At 35.5% G+C, this 15,448-nt stretch overlaps 1 long non-coding RNA gene across 1 annotated transcript; it reads left to right on the top strand.

Moving 5' to 3' along the window:
* Positions 1–8,874: 8,874 nt before the first annotated feature.
* Positions 8,875–12,077, top strand: LOC110682771. Its single transcript, XR_002503467.1, has 4 exons — positions 8,875–9,069; positions 10,791–10,888; positions 10,993–11,038; positions 11,761–12,077. It is a non-coding gene; the product is annotated as an uncharacterized LOC110682771 (long non-coding RNA).
* The last annotated feature ends 3,371 nt before the right edge of the window (positions 12,078–15,448 follow it).

Genomic DNA, 15,448 nt, shown 5'->3' with positions numbered 1-15,448 from the left:
CGTCTCTGAAAGTAACCGATTGTTGCTGTATCCTTGTTGTTTTGATGACCTTCTGCAAGCTAGAGAATGTCATCCCGCTTGAAAACCGCTACGCTCGTAACTGCTTCCAATATAGAAGATTGCTTCGCCTGAAACTATCCTCCTCCGCAATGATAATATTCCACATCCTAGGGAACATTATCGAAGATTGTTTCTCTCGAAACAATCCTCATCCGCATTGATAATATTCCACGTCCAAGAGAATACTATCGAAGATTGCTTATCTTGAAACAATCCTCAGTTGTTTGTGACAACTCTCCATAATCCAGGGAACGCCACCTTGCTGTTTCGATGTTCACTCGTCTCTGAACAAACAGCTTCTTTTTGATATGACTCTAATTTTCGCTGTGATAGTCTTCGAAAAGATCACTGCTTCTTAATGTTTGCTATGCCAGTACGTCGATACTTTGCTGCTTGTGAACCAGTATGTCGGTGCTTTTGCTGTGATGACAATCCTCTTTTCTTTGGGAATAGTTGCCAACACAACTATTGTATGATGTATGACAATCCGATTTAGGGAAAGTTGTCAATGCCACGTAACAATCCATCCTTGGAAATGTTGTCACGATGAAGCGACAATCCGTACCTCGGAAAATTTTCCAAAATCCAATTTTTGGAAAAGTTGCCAATGCTTCGTAACAATCTTTCATAAGAACTTTGCTACGATCGACAATCCACATCTTGGAATATAACTCTTGAAAGCAATCCACCTTGGAAATTTGTCAACGCTATGCGACAATCCTTTTGGGAAAATATTGCCACTATTGACAATCCGCGTCTTAGAACATTTGCAAAAAAGAGTCGACCGACAATCCACTTCGGGAAAATTTGCCACTTACTGAAATGAATGACAATCCGAACTTTTGCCGATATTTATGATGAGTAGAGACCTACGAAAATCCTTTGGGAAATTTTGCCATAGGGAACTGGGTGTATGACAATCCAATCTCGGAAAACTTGCCAGCAATCTATGAATGTATGACAATCCGAACTTGGAAAAACTTGCCAAACAAAGAAGGAACACGACAATCCACGCTTGGAAACTTTGCCAGAGATGACAATCCAATCTTGGAAAAAATTGTCGTTGAAGAAGATGCACGCCAATCCATTTTTGGAAATATTGTCAGTTGGGGATGACAATCCATTTTTTGGAAAACTTTATCGTTTAATAAGAATGCGCGACAATCCATATTTGGAAATATTGTCGTTTAAGTGCTTGCTTTTGAACCGATTGTAATTAGCCAGTGTTTTAGGCGCTTAAGCTAAGTGAGACGATTTTTTGTCAGGTCAATCTCTTACTACGATTGTAATCGAGCCGACTACTAATCATGTCAAATTGCTTATAGGGGCTAACTGGCGTACCAAGAAACCCGAAATTGCTGCATGAGGTCGAAATCACCTTTTTGAGAGGCTTCGAGCTCTATCGTTGCTAAGATATTTCTGGCGTCAGGCGCTGGAGTAGGGTCTTCCCTGTTCTGCTGCACCTGTATTTATTTTGACTATAGAACTTTGCCAATCTTTTTAATTATCTTAGGGTTGACCTAAGGCTTAATGTTGCTTGACTCATCGACTTGACACGACTCAAGGTATAAACTTGACTCGATATGTTTGACTGACTCGAGGTTGACTCGACTCAAAGTGTAATGACACATGTGTTAGACTCAAATCAAAGTGATATGGCACGACATGACTCAATGTATACATGACTCGTGTGTGCATTGTAATGTGATCGTGCGCGACTCGAAAAATGCAAAAAAGCAAAAATTTTCCGTCAATTTTGTGGAGGGTACCGACTTTCTCCCAAAAAAGAAAGACGCGAAAAAAAGAATCGAAGTTTTCGAATGCATGTTGAATGAACTTAGTCAAATGTTGTTTGATACTATCTCTCAAGGTGCAAGGATTAACCCATCCTAGGATATCTCAATGGTTGACTCAATGATGAAAGCATTTGGGTAACTTAGGCACAGAGGCTAAGCACTTCATACTTCTATGTAATGACAATTATGAGCGATTTTGATATGACAAGGCATGCTTCAGCGTTGTATTAAGATTTCATGACAAAGGGTTCCTAAGGGAAGTATATTTGGTCATGTATGCGTGATGTGTGTGATAGTGACACTAAAGCTAGGCCGCAAGAGCTAAGTGTGTGAAAAAATATATTATTGAAAAGAGCCAAATGGTGGTGACTCTTAGGCTAGGTAAGCTAATGATGTAGGGATCAAGCCCCCAAGTCTAGCTCTAAGTGAATAGGGATGAGCATTGGAGATCCCTTGATATGATCATGGTGTAAGTGTGTGAATGTGAATATGAATGCATGTTTATTACGGCCGCACCTCGATGTGAGGTTGCCTACGTATCCGTTAGGAATCAGGTCAAACGTAGCTCTAGCCGAACCTCACACAAGTGTGTATACCTCAAAAAGGTCTTTTTAAGGTTGTAATGTGGTTAGGCTAAAGGTTTGAAGAAGAAGGGGATAAAGGCTCAAGACCCTAGATAAGCCCCCAAGGTGTGCAACCTTGCTTTTGAATATTTGTATTTTTATGCTTGAGGTTTTCTACTCTTTGTTTAGCTCTCTTTTTTGCTTTAGCATTTATTTTATTTTAATAAGTGTGGGCAATCCCGATCATGCGGTCTATCACTCACTTGACATTCATGTTTCTCAGGCACGGTACTGAGCACTCGATAAGAGACGCAATCTGAGACGTGTTCTTATCGAAGATATATTCACATCAAAGACATTGGAACACTTACCCTTTTGTACACTTGTTTTCGTTTTTTATTATTGCTTATTTTTTGCTATTTCTTTCTTTTAAATTTTCTCAAGCTTTCTTTAGAATTGCATAAGTTGCACGCCATCCCATCACAAGGTTAGGTAGATGTAGGTTGAAAAAAGAAAGGTCTATCATTAGACGAAGCTCAAAGTGGTTTATGAAGAAAGGATTGTATAATTGAAGGGCGAAAGGAGATATGATGTGGCTACAAGGGGTGCCTCAAATCATTAGTATACCTTGTGCTTAATTCGACATGGATTTTTTTTTAACGCAATATAATGAAATGATCATATATAAGGAAATAAATGCTCATTTTATTAAAAGAAAATAAATAAGGAATCTACAAAAATAATCTAAGGGAAAAGAAAGGTGCCTATGCTAGACTTATTGGGGAAAGGAAAAAATGAAAAAGAAAAAGAAAAAGAGGTCATGAAATCTTGTCATTGAAGCTCGCCTCTTGTCTTGTGTTGTTTGCTCCGACATCATCCAGTCTTCTCGCTAGCTAGAGGCAATGGGATCTTATTTGCTTCTATGAGATCTTGAATGAGATTTTGAAACCTGTAGCATTCATCAGTAGTATGACTGTTTCCTCGATGGTACTTGCAATAGGAGTTTGGATTCCATCTCGAAGATCGATTTTCTGGTGTTGGATCCTCGGTAGGGCCAATAGGTTTGATTAATCCTCGATCATAGAGACGATCGAAAGCAGCATCGTAGGTCATTCCAATGGGTGTGAACTCTCGCCTGGGTTTCCTTTTAGATCCTTGATTATCTATGGCTAAGACGCCATTATGGTCAAAGGTACTAACATTATTACTAGAGTGGGCGTTTTCGAAAGAAGAAGGATTGTCGCTCTTCTTTCCTTTCCAGCCACCGTGGTTACTATTGTTAGTATCTTTTTGCTTTGCGAGGTCGTCTTCGATCTCGATACCTATGTCATAGACGGCCTTGAAAGTATTCAAGTTGTGTTGATAATTTAAGTGCTTTGAATACTTTTCTTGGAGATTCTTGACAAACATCCTTACAAACTCCTTTTCGGTGGGGACCTCAATCATCTTGGCGGAAGTTTCCCTCCATTTATTAAAGAAAGAAGTAAAGCCTTAATTCTCTTTTTGTCTTAGCATCTCAAGTTGTCTATGGTCAGTTTCAACTTGAATATTGCACTTGTACCTATCAACGAAAGCGTTTACTATTGATTCCCAGGTAGAGGTTTTCTCCTTGTCAAGGGAAAAGAACCATTGTTGGCAAACGGTTTCAAGAGATAGTGGGAACAGAGAGGGAAAAACCTTCTTATCGATACCCTTAATGCTCATTATAGTTTCAAAAGCTCTTAGATGGAAGTAAGGGTTATCTGTTGCCTTGAATTTAGGGATGTCAGTGGCGTTGAACTTATGTGGAAGAAGTTCCTTGTCCAGCGAGACCCCTTGTGAACTCATGCCCTGAAATTTATAGTCGCTAGATAGCTTGCTTAAACTTTCTTGCATGAGGTTCATTTGTTGTTGCTTCACGGGATCATCGACCTTGAGCGCGAGAAGCTTCAGTGTCTCAGTCACAGTAGCCAGCTGGTTCTTAAGATCATTGACTTCTTCTTGAGTTGCCATTATCTTCCTAGCTTTCCTCTTTTGACAAATCGGTTCATCAAAAAGCGAGACTTGAATAAAGAGGTTGTCCTTGATTAATCGCCCTTCTCTCCTTGACCAAGTACTGTGAAAAAGGAATTTGGGGATACGTATTGTTAATTATTTGACTCAAACTTTATTCAACATGCAATGGATGGAGGAAGTGAAGAAAGATTGGAATAGAATGTGAAAGAAGATTTAGATGGAGGGATATGAAGAATTAGGAATAGAATGCACCCCCAACTCAAATGACGGAAAAGACCGACTTGTGCATGAACCTAAGACATGGTCATGGTGATGCATACTCGAAGTGTGTGCTAAGACTAGTGAGTGTAGGTGACATATTAAGACTCGTTTCATGACCATGTGGCTAGACAATGTGACTAGACTCAAGCAAAGACTAAGTTAAAACTTCACGTATATGCATTAAACTGGACAGACTGTGGTATTTTAGTCATAACTTTTGATCTGCGACTCTATTGGGATGAAACCAACGCCAAAATAAAGATAAAACTCGGGGCTACAGATCCATAGGTTGTACGACTCGTAGGTCTTCCTAGAACTCCGGCTATGACCAAAACAAGTTGACGTTTGTGCAGTATACGGGAATAAAAATCCGGGTTGACTTAAAGGAACTATGACTCGATTTTATGTTTATTTATTAGCTCAAATTAATTAATTAATTAATTAATTAATTAAACAAAGTCCTTTAGTCATTAATCAGTTTATTTAGTCTTAACACAAGTCAAGCAAACAGTTAGGAAAAATCACATAGAGTATGCACAACAACTAATGCACAATTAGTTAAGTAGGCACAATATGATGCAATGAGTTTGCAACCTAACCATGGCTCTAGTTCTCTAAAGTTCGGGATATGGTTTATTCAATAAAGGGTCCATGGTTAATTGTCCGGATGCACCGCGCGGAAGCCTAACCGTGAAGGGTTGGCGCGAGTGGATGGGACACCGCGAGTTTTAGAAAAAAAACTCGCTTCCATGGTTTAGTGAATTCAAAATCTCGGATGTACCCTTTGTTGCACGGAGCGTTCAATCGGGTAGAAGGAGTATGAATTCCCAGAGGGTTATGTCCATATGTAGAACACATATGGGTTTCAGAAAAGTGAGAAAAAAATTCAATCAGGAAGTAGGATCGAGCAAACAATACGAAAAACTGGTCGAAATTAGAACGCATATTTCTGGCTCGGTATTGGGGGAAATTGGCGCCAGCAATCAGAGACTGGCGCCAGCTTTTAACTGTAGCGCCTGGCGCCAATACTGGCGTCTGGCGCTACGACTAAAATGCTGGCGCCAAGCTCTGGCCCCTGACGCTACTTCCCACATGCCTCAGCAGCTTTCTGTGCTCGATAAAATTTTCCAGTTTCGCGCGGTGTTATTTCAGTCCTAGTTATGAAAGATATTCCTCAAATTTCCTACGTGTAAAATCCTATGTTTTTAACTCATTACGGATGGTCTTTCCAATGAGATCTTTTTAATGCATATGACAATAATGTTAATCAAAATTACGCACATGAAATACTTAGAACTTTTCGAGTCTCATCCACTCATTCTAAATCATTGCCGAAACAAATTCAGGAATTAAAATAGAAATCCTCCCCATTGGAGTCGCCAAAAACTGTAGGGAATAATTTCGAGCCTTAAATCCCACTAGCTCGAACCCCACTGTGATCATACACTAAAGTACGGTGGCGTCCAAAAGGGAAGAAGATAGAGCAAAAGAGCCGCCAACAAGTTTTTAAGGAACTTGTAAATCGTTCAAAGGATGAAGGTTACACCCCTTAACGATCCAAGAGATCGTCAACTCCATAAGGTCATGAACCAAATAAGGGTTCGGGGATGAAGGTACAAATCCAACCTAAAAGAGATTGAATCTTCCCTAATAATAGGCCTCTACTTTATTCTGCTCGTATTCATGTGCGCTTTCTGATTAACATGCAATCAATAGGATTAACCCTAAACCTGTTTAATCTATGTTGGTTGAATTTAATGCACAAATAAACTATTATTGGCGATCACTTGAATTATAATCACATTAACCCTAAACAAGATTATTAGTTATCTTATTAAGCGTGATTACAAGTACCAATTTCCCTTTAAACATGCATAAAAGGTGTGATCAAGCAGTAAATAATATCAAGCAACATAATAATAATAATCATGAAGAATAATAATAATCATAAATAAAATAATCATCATCAAAATAATTATAACAATTATAATCATAATCATGTTCATGTTAATATTAAAGCATAATAAAAATAGTAAGATCCTAGGCATGATACTAACAAGATTAATAACAAACCCTAGCATGTCACTAAGCAATAAAAATCAAATCTTTAACCCTAACATGATACTAACAATCATAAATATTAGGAAGAGAACAAAAGGCATCATAGCAATCATATTTAATATTAAAATTAACCTAGACATGATACTAGGAATATTATAATAACAATATAAACATGATTTCTACATCATAAATCAATTAATCAATTAAAGTACTTACTTTAATGCCTCGTACCTCTTTCTAATAACAAAATACACACGTTAGTAACTTCAAGGAAAAATAATAAAACAAACAATTAAATTAAATAATTGAAATAGAGATTTGGGACCAAACCCTCAGAAATTAAACCTTTCACGCCTAGGACGAAGGCAACTTCAAATATGGCTAGGTGTATCTAGATCTTGTGAATGCAGAATTTTGTATGAAAAAGCAAGAAAGAATTGAATGCTAAAGAATTAATGATTGTTGATGAAAGCTAATTAAAACTAATTATTGATGAGAATTCGTGAATGAAAGATGATGAATGATGATTGTAGATCATGAATTGTAGATGAATGAAAACAGAGTTTTTTGATACGATATTTATAGAGAAAATCAACCAAAAAAGATAATTTAACAAAACAGAGTCTGACGCACGCACAACAAGGTTGGCGCCAACCCTGGCTAGCTGGCGCCAAGCACCAGTGGCTAGCGCCTGGCGGCAATAGCTAGCACCTGGCGCCAAGCCTGGTTCCAGGTGCCAAGGCCTGGGGTTGGACGCCAAACTGGATTTCAACGCGTTTTCGAAAATCTGATAAATTTCCCGTACTGGAAGATAAAATAATATAATTCCTTCGAAAATATTATTTAATGTTGATTAAAACTTTGAAAAGTCAACAAAATCAACTTATCAATGGTAATTGAATTAGGAATGAAAAGAACCTTCTAAAAGATTCTAGAAGACTTAAACCATTCCTAATTGCATTAGGAATGATAAATCACATTAGGCCCTCCCCTAGATCATTGGGCCGTACATAAAGCTCAAACCGGGCCCAGTTTAGTAAATTGGCCATAACTTCCTCAATATTCATCGGAATTGGGCTTATAATATATCGTTGGAAAGGTCTTTGCAAGCCCCATCCAACTACACCACTATTGGACCCATATCATGGACCAACCAAACTGGATTGGCTGTTTTCTTAAAATAAAGTTTTCCAAAACAGGGAGAAGAGAAAAGAAATAAAACTTTCCGCAACACTAGACCTTTCCACACTTTCGTTTCATTCGATTATGATTCGACGTGAAAGGTACTCATCACCGGGTTTGGTTTTGGGGAGACAAAAATGGGTGTCTACAATTGGTCTCTTTTTTTTGGTGTTTTCAAGTCATAGACACCTTCATACACTTAAAATATGAATTATTTGAGAGAGAATGAGTTCAGTACTTAAGTAAAGAAGAAAATAGGCAAACTAGAAGGTTTCTTTGCTTTACTTGTAACTTATGTTGTTGGTAATTTTTTAAACAATATATGTTTGTATAATGTATTTCTTTTAGGAGACCTATCAGAAGAAGGTTGAAGAAGCCACCACTCAAGGGATTATAAAGAGTCCTAATGAGTTGTATTGGGACATTTTGGGTGGTTGCAACAAGAAGGGTCGTGTAAGGGGACTTGGCCAAAGTGTAGAGCTATACTATGGCAACCGGATGGGTCGAGTTTCCAGGTCTTCACAGCAGTACGCACCGTCCGTTGTTTCTCAGATGCAGGATCAGATGGAGCACAAGGTGCAGGCTCTTCGCAGTGAAATCCAGAGTAAACTCCCACTACACCAAAAAGTATATTAGAGATCGCAAAATATAGAACGGTTAGCAAAGATAGGCATTTTACAGAGGAATATAGAACGTGTTTATATAAGAGGCATTATGTATGTTAATAGATATGGAACGGTTAGCATATTTAACCGTTCTCTATTTCTTTTTACTCAAATAATTAAAAAAATAATTAATTATATGATATAGAACGTTCATCTTGAAAACCGTTTTGTATTGTATTAATTAATTGTTTTTTTTTAAATTAGGAGAAAAAAAAAATACGGAGTAATAATTTACCCAAATTAACAAAGGCAGCTATATGTAAGGAATATTGAAGCGCGCTCATCAATTTCACTTTCACTTTCACTTTGCACGTTCATTTTCACTTTCACTTTCATAGAATACCTTTAAAAAAAAGTATTGTATTGTTTATTGCTTCAAAAAGTGAAACCTCCATAGTAGCCGCTTACTGTTTTGCCGCGCCACCTTACACCACCGCACAATATCTGCAGCACCGCAGTTGTCCGCTGAGCCACCAGTGCAAGGAGGTAGGCTCGATTTTTTTTTTTTTTTTTTTTTTTTTTTTTTTTGGAAACCAAGGTTTGAATTTTTTTCGTGTCACAGAGTAATTGGATTATGATAATTTGTCTGTCTACTTGCATGCATGAATCATTCCAATTATGAATACAGAAGTAAATCCGTAGTTTTCATCTATTAAGGTTATTTGCAATTCGAATTTTAGGTGATTGAAATAAACTTTCAATTTCTAGTTTTAATGATAAATTCAATCGATTGTTTGTATGCAAATATTTCAGCCGAATTGCAGTAAGTTCAATCAAATTACTCTTAATTTTGTCGAATTCACATTTATTTCAGTTGTAATCTAAGTTATTTTAGCCAAATTAATCTCACATAAGTTCAATTTAGAACCCTAATCAGATTAAAAAAAAAAAGGAACAGAGAGAGAGGACTTAAAATAGTGAGATAAGCATTAAATAGTACTATATTTTTGGTTTTGGTTTAGTGGTGGTAATATATGCTATTGGTAGAATTGATGAGGATATGGCTGAGCCCATTTTGTGAATTGGGTGTCGTTTAAAAACCAAATATATTGGAATTTTGTGTTTACATCTGCTTTTGAATAAGATTCAGAGCCGTCATAGACTTGCTTTTCTGCCTCTTTGAATCACATATCTCTAAAATTATGTGATTTGTTTGATAATTGAATCAAATTTGGTTGCTAATGTAATGCACAACACTTTGATGTTAGGATTGAACTATGAAATTAGACCTCTTCTTCCTTGCAGGGCAGCCCCTCTTGCCCTAGAATAAATGATAATTTGTGAATTTGTGTGAAATTTGAGGGTTCTAGTCCTTTTAGAGTGATATTTGAATATGAAACCCTAGATTAAAGTATAATTTGTGAACTTGTGTGAAATTTGAGGGTTTTAGAGTGATAATTAAATGGCGATCATGGTGTATTTGTGTCAGTATAATTTCTACGGGTTGTCGTTTTCGAGTTATTTTTATGAATGGGATAATTTTGTGTGTTACACGAGAAAGAAATTATTTAATGAAGTTTATCTCAATTTTTGTGTTTATATGTAGTATGTTGCAAGATTTGGGGTTTAACACTATACTTAAACTTTTATGCATAACCAATTTTCGTTGAATGAAAAGATGTTTCAGGACGCCTCAAAATAGTTTATTGATAGCAAAAGTATTTTTGTTGAATAATGTGTCGCCTATCGGAAGCACAACGATATCTTTTCATCTTAAGTAGACTTTATAAGCTATGTTAATTGGACTCGGGTACTTGTGTTGGACTTGGGTCCATGTCTAATGTCCAAGTATCTGACTTATGTCTTTTATTTTTTTACTTGAATGGAGTAATGAAGTGTCCACCTTCATTTCATATTTTCTAATATTGTACTTCGGCAACTGACTCCAAATGAAGAGTCCAAGTAATGATAGTTATTGGTTTTTCACGTTTACTTTCAATTTCCTATGTTTCTGCACATCTCTGATTTTAGCCACAGGAATTAGAGAGATATATGTTTGCCTTTGCTATCTACATCAATAAGAGATTGGGTGAGGAAACTACAAGTGATAAGAATGAAGGTGGTAATCAGAGTGGAGTTACTTTGTGTCAGATACTAAAAGCCGTGAAGTTGAAGTACTTTGTCACACTATGATTTTGAATATGACGTTTATATAAGTGAATTGTATTTGTTGTTCAGGATGTGATTATTTTTATTTTTTTTACTAGTCTTGTAGATTTTTTCCAAAGAGCTTCCTCAGTTTATTGTTAAGGTTGGCCCAATCTTAAGTAACATGTATGGTAAAGATTGAGAGAAGAGACTTGAGGTATGTGGAAAATCTGATCTGACTTCAGATGACTTTTCTTTATTTAATGTATTGGAGTATCCACATATTTGATTGAGAATTATGCTAACTTATTATTTGATCAGGTGAAGGAGCTGCTGGACAATTTTGTGCTTTGAGCCTTTTAAGCAAGTAGGCCTTCTCTTTCTACTGTTTTTTTTTTGTGTATATGTCTTAGTTTTTTGGATTTAAAATTCAGTTAAACTGGGCTTTTGCAAATCATGCCAAATTGACTGCATAGCTTATAATTATAGTTAAAACTGAAGTCCCTGAGCTCTTTGTGCTGATGGCTATGATATTTGTCTTTCTTATGTGATTATCATGTAAACCTTTAAGGCTGTACTGTAAACATTTTATTTGGTAAAGTTTTCCTTATACCATCTATGGCGGAAATAGTAAATTGAGCTGCGATGTTGTTGATCATGTTGTTGAAGATCAGAATGTTAAGTTTAAGTAAATAGAGAAATAATATTTGGAGTAAACGACTTAAGCCTCAACTGTTATTCACAAACATTATATAGGTGTTACTCTGTTCATATTTAACAAAGAATTATGACAAGAATGACATATTAGGGTAAATTGTTATTTACTTATCTGATTTGCTTTGCTGTTAAATGGCTTAAACCTCAGAGTCCTACCTTGGAGTCACACTTATCTAGCCATAGCAACTTTCTTACTATATTAAGAAGACTGCGTCACTAAGTCTGTAATTGTTTCTCTTATGGGTCTATAGCTGTAGTCGACAACTAGGATTCTTGATTCATTGGATAATAGTGTAGTCATAATTTATTGTATTTTTTTTTTGAGGTCGTATATTATTAACTAATATGTATGTATTTTACATTGTTTTATAGTATTTTAAGCAAGTTCCTCCTACATATTCTCAACAAATGACCAACGAGCTTAGGGAAAGGTGGACTTCATATGTTACTAGATACCATCAACCAAATGACGACGATGATGATTTATGTGAATTTTAGATCAATATGATATTGGTACATCTTAGCATAATTTTTTTAAAATCAACATTAATTAGAAAGGTTTTATGATTTTTCACTCGTATTTGTTTGTATAGAACAAATTTTGAATGAATGATTCAATTTAATTGCGGTTGGATGTTTTGAATTATATATGTGAAGTATATTTTGATGGCTTTCGTCGTATTTGGAAATATTTTGGTTAATTTTATTATACTAAAAGTTATATTGCACGTATACAGGATCATGAATTTATTTTACATTGGAAATGTGAAAATTTTCTTACAGATAAATGTACAAGATAAAATACAGGAATACAACAAATACAGGTCTAAAATAAAATACAAAATACCAGAATAATACAAGATAAAATACGTACATGGTAATTCGAATTATCAAATATATATGGCCAGATTTGTTTTTTTTAAAAAAAAACATTAGAGAATTGTTATCTAACTTAACTGTTTTCTATTGTAATGCAATATAGAACGGTTAAGTGGCCTAAACCGTTCTTTATTCCTTCCTTAATGTACGATTTTAAGAAGGGAAAATAGAACGGTTGTGACTAACAACCGTTCTTCATTTGTCAATATATAAAACGCCTAAATGACCCGTTCTCTATACTTTATAAATCGCTTAGCAGAAGAACGCCCCTAAGGCGATCTACAAAGCCTATTATAACAGTTCTCTAAGGCCTTTTTTGTAGTAGTGTCCGGAGTAAAATGGAAGCTGAGATGCAAATCCGAATTCAAGCTGAAGTGGCCGTAATGGAGAGGAGAGGTGGGATAAGTTCATGAGTCGATTCGCCATCAATGACACATGTTCCACCTTTCATCCTTAGCATCGAGACCCGAGGGACGACCCGGGTAGTGGAGGAGCAGGACAGGGTACCCCGACAATTGTTTAGCCTAGCTTTGGTTTATGTAGTATGGACATGTACTTAATTTGAATTATGTAACGTTTTATTATGTTCCCGCTTTTGTTAGAATGACTATATATCATGTCGCTTTTGATTATGTTCGATTAAGTGTAGCTTTTGTGCAAATATATATATATATCAATATTTCCTTAATTCGATTATGATTTTAATTATCACAGGTATTAGGTGCAGGAGATAGGTTTTGAATGATGCTAATTTTTTCAAAAAATTAAATCAGAATTTGTTGAAATGTTATTTCCGACGGAAATTCCGAGGTTTAAATCCGTCGGAAGAAGCAATTTGCTACGGAAATATTGGATGAAATTTCCGTCGCAAACCTTAAACATTGCGAGGGATTAAAATTCCGTGGCGTCGTAAATTTATGACGCATATTTCTGTCGTAATTTTACGACGGCATTTGAATCCCTCGCAATTGTTAAGGTTTGCGACGGAAATAATCCGTTGGAAATTAGTTGTTAACGACCAAAATTTCTATCGTAAAGGCAATTCAATGACGGATATTATTCGTCGTAAAATAGCGACAGATTTTGAATTAAAGTCAACTTTTCGACGGAATATTCCTCGAAAAATCAACTTTTTTCTACGAACGGTTTTCCGATATACCTTAGCGACGGAATTCCGTCGTTAATGTGGTTTGCGACGGAATATTAGCCTCCAGCGACGGATCTTTTCGGTTGGAAAATGGCCTAGTTCTAGTAGTGTCTTCTTCTTTATCAAACAAGATTTGCAGTTTGTTAAACGTTTTCTCATCTTTAGTTTCTTTATTCTTTTCTTTGTTACTAATAGGTCTTTTAGGGAGTGATACAATAAACTTTTTATTTTTATTTAAATTTTGAAAAGGATACTTATATTTATACAGTACAATTTTCTCTTTATTAGGTGATACGTCTTTACCCAATTGATGCCTAATTTCGTTTGTTAAATCAAGTTGATCTTGTTTTTTTAGATCGCTTACTTTTTTATTAATATCGGTTGTGGTTATTGATATCATATTTTTGATATTAATAAAACGAGCATGTATGTTATCAACTTCCGATCTTAATTCACCAATTTGATCTACTATATAATTAAGGATTAGGCCAAAATTACTAGTGTTTTCAAATATATGAAAATAATGCTTAAAATCATGTTTCTTACACTAAGTAGAATGCCTAGTATTCTCCAGTTTTACTTAATTATTAATTAAATTAACAACTTAGTTTAGCTTTTAACCGTATGGCTCTAATACCATTCGAATGCAGCTAGATACCAATAAAACCGTAGTTAGGATACCAATAATATAACAACATATACCAATGATAATAGTTGATAAATAAAATACCAATCGTAGTACTATGATGATACCAATGTGTTGTAGGATGGTATTTTGATACTACTTAGGATGGTATTTGCAGGAAATATTTCAAGCATCCCACACTTGAGTCCCACTGTGATCATACACTTAAGCATAGTGGCGTCCAAAGGGAATGAAGCTAGAGTAAAAGAGTCGACAACAAGTTTTAGGAACTTAAAAATCGTTTATAGGGTGAAGGTTACACCCTTTCACGATCCATGAGATCGCTAACTCCATAGTGGCCTGGAACCATGACTGGATATTCGGGGATGAAGGTAAAAGTCCAACTTAAAAGAGATTGAACCTGACCTAAAAATAGGCATCTACTTTATTCTTCTCATATCCATGTGCGCTTTCTAACTAACATGCAATCAATAGGTTAACCTTAAACCTGTTTAATCTATGTTGGTTGAATATTAGTGCACAAACAAATCTATTATTGGCGATCACTTGAATTATAATCATATCAGCCTAAACAAGATTATTAAATATCATATTAAGCGTGATTACAAGTGCAAATTCCCTTTAAACATGCATAAAAGGCGTGATCAAGCAATAACAATAATAATATCAAGCAACAACCATCATCATCATCATAATAATATCAATAAAGCATAAAAACAATAGCAAGATCCTAGGCATTACTAACAAAATTAATAACAAACACTAGCAGGTCACTAAACATTAAAGATCAAATCTTTAACCCTAACATGATACTAACATGATATTAAAAAGAATAAGAAGCATCATACATGATATTAGAAATTTTAGTTATTACCCTAAACATGATACTAGGAATTAAAATAATCAAAGCATGATTTCTATATAAATAATAACATTTAATTAAATTACTTACTTGGATGCCTCGTATCTTTTTCAAATAACAAAATACACGCGTTAGTAACTTCAAGGAAAATATTAAACAAAACAATCAAATTAAATAATTGAAATAAGATTTGGGACCAAACCCTCAGAAATTATAAACCTTTCACGTTTAGGGCGAAGGCAACTTCGAACTTGGCTAGGTGTTTTTAGAACTAATGTATGTGGAATTTTGTAAGAGGGAAGGGTTTAGAAAAAGAATAGAGAGAGAATAAGCTTCTAGCTTTTAGAGAGAGTGAGAATAGAGATTGATGATTGTGAATGATTAAAAACGAGTAGATATGACGCCTATTTATAGAAAAATAGTCCGGAAAAAAATCAAGTCCCATTAGGAATAAAATACCTCCTATCGCGAACGACAAGAGTTAGCGCCAGACGACAAGCTTAGCGCCAGACGACAACAGTTAGCG

The sequence above is a fragment of the Chenopodium quinoa genome, unplaced genomic scaffold, assembly GCF_001683475.1.
Source record: "Chenopodium quinoa cultivar QQ74 unplaced genomic scaffold, ASM168347v1, whole genome shotgun sequence".
NCBI lineage: Eukaryota > Viridiplantae > Streptophyta > Magnoliopsida > Caryophyllales > Amaranthaceae > Chenopodium > Chenopodium quinoa.
Note: the sequence above shows the minus strand (reverse complement) of the source record. Positions and strands in the feature narration are given on the sequence as shown.